The sequence below is a fragment of the Schistocerca americana genome, unplaced genomic scaffold (genome assembly GCF_021461395.2).
Source record: "Schistocerca americana isolate TAMUIC-IGC-003095 unplaced genomic scaffold, iqSchAmer2.1 HiC_scaffold_107, whole genome shotgun sequence".
Classification (NCBI taxonomy): domain Eukaryota; kingdom Metazoa; phylum Arthropoda; class Insecta; order Orthoptera; family Acrididae; genus Schistocerca; species Schistocerca americana.
This window is the reverse complement of record NW_025725123.1, coordinates 203,823-210,121: the sequence shown is the minus strand read 5'-3', so window position 1 is coordinate 210,121 and position 6,299 is coordinate 203,823.

The following is a 6,299-nucleotide window of genomic DNA, read 5'->3' as shown; positions in this document are numbered from 1 at the left end:
CTGTTGTGAAGAGTTGGCTGACATTAGAGAGATTAGTCACGAAGACTCGATACACAAAAAAGTGCAGTTGATCAATAAAATAAGGAAGTATGGAACTGTTCAGGGAAATTAAGGAATACAAAAATAAGTCACTGAGGGATGAAATCAATAGGAACAGGGAAGCTAAGATGAAATAACCGCATGAAAAATGTGAAGAAATCGGAAAAGAAATTGTGGTCAGAAGGACTAAATCAGTATGTAGGAAAGTCAAAACAATGTTTGCTGAAATTAAAAGTCAGGGTGGTAACATTAAGAATGCAATGGGAATTCCACTGATCAATTCAGGGAAGTGAGTAAATAGGTGGAAAAGTACTTCAAAGGCCTCCATGAAGGGATAGATTTGCAAGCTGTGGTAGAAGAAGATTGGGAATCCAGTATTAGAATCAGAATTTAAGAGCTTTGGAACCCTTAAGATGAAATAGGGCACAGTGGGTAGATAACACCCTATCAGAATATCTAAAATCATTGGGGGAAGTGGCAACAAAACAATAATTCACGTTAGTGTGTAGAATGTATGAGTTTGGCAATATACCATCTGACATTCAGAAGAATATCATCCAGGCAATTTCAAAGACTGCAAGAGCTGACAAGTGTGAGAATTATCACACAATCAGCTTAACAGGTCATGCATCAAAGTTATTGACAAGAATAAGAACCATAAAGAAAATTGAGGATGTATTACATGATGATAAGTTTGTCTTCAGGAAAGGTAAATGCGTGAGAGAGACATTTCTGATGTTGTAGTTCATAATGGAAGCAAGACTAAGGAAAAATAAAGACATGTTTGTAAGATATGTCGACCGGGAAAAAGTGTCCAACAATGTAAAATGGTGCAAGATATTTGAAATTCTGAGGAAAATAGGGGTAAGCTATAGGAATAGATGGGTAATATACAATATTTACAATAGCTAAGATGAATAAATAAGTGAATGACTAAGAACAAATTGGTTGGATTAAAAATGGTGTAACAATGGGATGTAATCTTTTGCCCCTACTGTTCAATCTGTACAGCATAGGAGCAATGATGAAAAATCAGTAATGGGATTAAAATTGAAGGTGAAAGTATATCAGTGGTACAGTTCACTGATTACATTGCTAGAGTGCAGAAGAATTAAGTGATCTGCTGAATGGAGCAAACAATCTAATGAGTACAGAATTTGAATTGAAAGAAAATTAAATGAAAGATGAAAGTAATGAAAAGTAGCAGAAATGAAAAGTGAGATACACTTGACATTGGAAATGATGGTGATGAGGTTGTGATGTTAAGGAATTCTACTACCTAGGCAGCAAAACAACCAATGATGGATGGGGCAAGGAGGACATCAGAAGGATACTAGATCTGGGAAAATTGTGTTCCTGGCCAGGAGTAGTCAACTGGTATCAAACATAGCCCTTAATTTGAGGAAGAAATTTCTGCGAATGTACATTTGGAGCACAACTTTTTGTGATAGTGAAACATGGACTGCAGAAAAACCAGAAGAAAAGAGAATCAAAGCATTTGAAATTATGTGCTCCAGGTGAACATTGAAAATAATGTGGGCCAATAAGCTAAGGAATGAGGAAGATTTGCCCAGAATTGAAGAGGAAAGGAATATGTGGAAAACACTGATATTGGTGAGGGACAGGTTGATAGGACATGGGTCAAGACATCAGGGAATGACTTCTGTGTTACTAGAGAGAGCTGTAGAGGGCAACAATTATAGCGGAAGGTAGAATACATCCAGTAAATAATTGAAACATAGGTTGCGAGTGCTACTCTGAAATTAAGAGGTTGGAACAGCAGAAGAATTCATGGTGAGCCACATCAAACCAGTCAGATAACTGATGACAAAAAAACAGTTCCGTAAAGGATAGACTGATGCTCATGGTAAACATAACACATGGTCAAGAGCAAAGTGGAGCACAGTGCGCAACATCCAGATGAACATAACCTACCAAATTTCAGTTGCTGCTTCACAGCCCAGGCCATCTGGTTTGTACCCACCACCACCACCACCACACCACCACCACCACCACAAGCTTTTCCAAACTGTGAAGCTGGGAGTTATCCTTACAACACATTCACTGCTCCAGAAATCATCCTGGCCTCAACCTATGGTAACCTATTCTAACCTATTGTCCCTACATCCTTCACCCAACATTTCACACAGCATGCATGATCTGATTCTTTGTTCAAATATTGATTTCAGAATACGTTCAGAGATTCTGCAATTCATGGACGTCAATGAGATAGTATGGTAGTTCTGTCAAATACTTCTAATACCCTTTTTGTAGGTAGGTATGTCCTGTTCTTCCTTCCAATCACTGGTCACAGTTCGTTAGCTCAAGGTATTTATGGTGTAATGTATTAGAGTGAAAACAGGAGCTATCTCAGCTGGAAATTGTATATAGGGCACGACAAGGATTTCTTCAGGCTCCTAATTCTTGTTCAATGTCAGTGATTTTAGCTGTTTCTGAATTCCAGTGACACTAATATCTACATCAGTCATCTTTGCAGTGGTGTAAAAGGAAACTGAAGCAATTCTTCTGTATCTTCCTTTGTAATGGAAAGATATATGTAGTGAGAACTAGTAAAATACTGTGGAAGAAAGAATAGGATATCTGGTCAACACAAAGTCAAGTGGCAGTAATCATGGAATAGGTTTAATAATGAATGAGAAGGAAGAGGAGGAGGGGGAGGAGAAGAAGAAGAAGAAGAAGAAGAAGAAGAAGAAGAAGAAGAAGAAGAAATGCAAGCTACGATAATAAAATGGTTGTATATTTGGGAAATATCTGGGAACACTGGAAGGTTTCTAACTGATCTAATGGTGAGATAGATATTTTGACACCACATTTTAAACTGACATTTCCAGGGGGAGATGTGATTGCTGACCAAAATGTATTATGAAGTGTAGATTGGAATTGCAAAGTCATATGCAGTCAATAAACAGATAGAACATTATCTCTAGAAAGGTTAGATTTTGTTCTGCAGAAATGTCAATACTGACTTTAGTATTTGCCTATCAAAATAGCTTGAAGAAGGGTAACGCATATTTATATCATTTATAGATACAGTGGAAGATGAATTAAGCAGTTATTCTCTCTAAAAAATCTATACATGAATGGAATATGAAAAAAGCCCCAAGAGTGGTACAATGGGAAGTACCCTCTACCATGCACTACACTGCAGTTTGCAGAGAGTATAACTGTAGATGTAAATGTATACTTAATAACATTGGGGATAGGCTATAATTCTGTCTCCCTCTCTCCTCAACTACAATACCCATTTTTATCTGTTTTTTTCTCTTACAATTACAGCTGGTTTCTGAAGTTGCAAATAATTTTTTGCTCACTGTATTTCATCCTTGCCACCCTCAAGATTTCAGAGTGTCTAGTCCAACCCATATTGTTTCAAGATTCATGCAGGGAGATGGTGAGGAGAGGGTAGGACAGCGAGGTGCAATGGGGAGTTCACATGGTGTGTTGGAGGGGAATGGGGGGAAGGAGGGAAGGAAGAAGACTGAGTGCTCTTGTGGAATAAAAGGTTGTGTGATGCTGGACTGGGAACAAGCAAGCAGTTAAGCAGGTGAAGTACAGACCAGGAGGTTTATGGGAACGGGGGAATTCACCCTGCAATATATCCTATCTGTGCAGTTCTAAAAAGTTGAAGTTCGTAGGTAGCACATTGGTGGATGCAGTCATTACAACACAGTGTTGGACAGTGTTCTCAACAACTGGGTGGTCCAGTTGTTTCTTCAAGATACTTTGTTCATGGCCATTCATGCAGACAGACAGCTTATCTGTTGTTTTGCCCGAGTAGAATGCAGCACAGTGATTGCAGCTTAGCTCGTACATCACACGACTTGTTTCACAAGTAGCCCGGGATTTTATGGGATAGTTAATGCTTCTGATGGGACTGTAGTAGGTGGTGGTGGTGGTGGTGGTGGTGGTGGTGGTGGTGGTGGTGTATGGGAAACCTTGGTCTGTTATAGGGATATGAGCCATCAGACAAGGGTTTGGGAATAGGGGTTGTGTAGCGATGGAGGAAGTTATTGTGTAGTTTTCGTGGGTGTCAGAATACCACTATGGGGTGGGTGGGAGAGTTAGTGGGTAGGACATTGGTCATTTCAGGCCACGGCAATAGATCCTAGTAGGGAATGTGATTCAGTTACTCCACTGCTGGGTGGTACTGAGTCACGAGGAGAAGGCTCCTTTGTGGCCGGATGGTGGGGCTTACTGGGGGTGATGGGATGACTGGAGAGATGAGGCCTGCAATGTCTCCAGTCACTCACCATCTCCCAAAGTCCCACTGTCCAGCCACAGAGGAGTATTACCCTCATGACTCATTATGACCCAGGACTGGAGCAAATGAATCACATACTCTCCTAGGGTTTCAACTGCCACTCATTGTGGCCTGGAATGAAGAATGTCCTACCCACTATCCTTCCCACTTCTCAACCTGTGGTATGCTGCTGTCCACCAAACCTACACAATATCTTCACCCATCCCTACACATCCCCTGCTCCTAGTCCCATGTCTGTTGGCCCATATCTCTGTAATAGACCTTGATGCAAGGCCTGGCCCGTACTTCCTCCCACCACCACCTACTCCAGTCTGGTCACAAAATCACCTACCTCATCAAGAGGCAGGGCTACCTATGCAACAAGTCACATGATGTACAAGCTAAGCTGCAATCACTGTGCTGCATTCTACATGGGCACGGCAACCGGCAAGCTGTATTTCCATATGAATGGCCACTGACATACTGTTGCTGAGAGACAGCTAGACCATCCAGTTGGCGGGCATGTTGCCTGACATGTCCTTCCGTTCAAAGACTGCTTCACAGCCTGTGCCTTCTGCATTCTTCCTACCAACATCAGCTTTTCTGAACTGCACAGTAGCAAACTCTCCCTAGAATGTACCCTACATTTCTGTAACTCTCCTGGCCTCAACCTTTGTTCGTTAGTCATTTTCCTTCACTTGCCTACACCCTTCTCAGATCAGAACCAACAATGCTAGCAGCCAGCAAATGGATTGCAGTTACAGTGTCTGCTGACAGGGCATGACTTAATCACATATGTTGGAAAAGCCTCTGGTTAATGAGGCATAAAGGGAAGGGAAGGTAACCACTGACTTGATGGTGTTGGTAGGGTGGTTGCTTAACAGTCGGGCCTGCTGATATTCTACCACTCATAAATGTGGCCTGTTTCCTCTCTTGATGTATTATGCTCACTTTTATGGCTAGTGCTGAATTGGTTCAGTTATTCGAAAGTTCGAATTCTTGCTGTTCACAACTTGGTATAGGCTGGATAGGGTGTGATGTCATCACCCCCCACTCCCGTTTGTGACCTAGCGTATCTGAACGAGTACCCTGGGAGTGAGTTGTAAAAGTGGTGACAATTGTGGCTCATGCAGCCATCGATTCAATCACATCATCTCAGGCAGCCACTTATAGATCTATGTCTGCGGCAACGGCAGCAGCAGGAGCAACTATAGTAACAACATGCTGAAATGTTCACCTTCTGCAAGTGTTGTCATTTTGAGAGAAACTATAGAAACACATGTCACTGACACTAGGCACCTTTCCCGTTTCCCTAACTCATCCAACTTTGTAGATGTTTTATGTATGTACGAAGTGGAAGAATTGCCTGTACTGGATGTGAGTGCAGACTTCAGTCCTTCTAGTTCCTTTCTTTATAATTTGGTGTGAACCTACTTACTGAAATCTGATGGTTAGTGTACAGCAATAACTGCAAATGTTGAATGTAAATTGCAAGTTGTGGCAATGCAGCTTAAGGTAAATTGGTGATAGATGTGTGCTAAAAATTTGGATGCAGAGTGGATAGCAGAATTGCAGGGTATGCCTAGAAATTGTACGTTTGAATGTCATCAGTGTGGCATATCTTATGTAGATGCCATTATCTGTGATATAATTGTGAGGTTAGTTTTCGATCAGTTGTTGAAAGTGAAGTCTTCAGTTGACTGATCTATCTTTAGATGACATAGCACAGTTGATATGGTCATACAAGCTGTCTGGACAGACCTGGGAAGCATTTGTTGACAAGTACCATATAGCGTAAGATGATTGTAGCTGTTCCTGTAGTACAGTGTCAATGACACAATAGGGTCTCATTCCTTGGGACTGATCTGCATGTGCCACCATTAGTTGTCAAAAAGAAGTCTTGCTGCAGCTCTGTTAAGCAACTTAATAAGACAGACAGTAGGAATAGGCTTTCCCCATTACTGGACATGTCTTCATATGATAGGTGCAGTGGTATCAC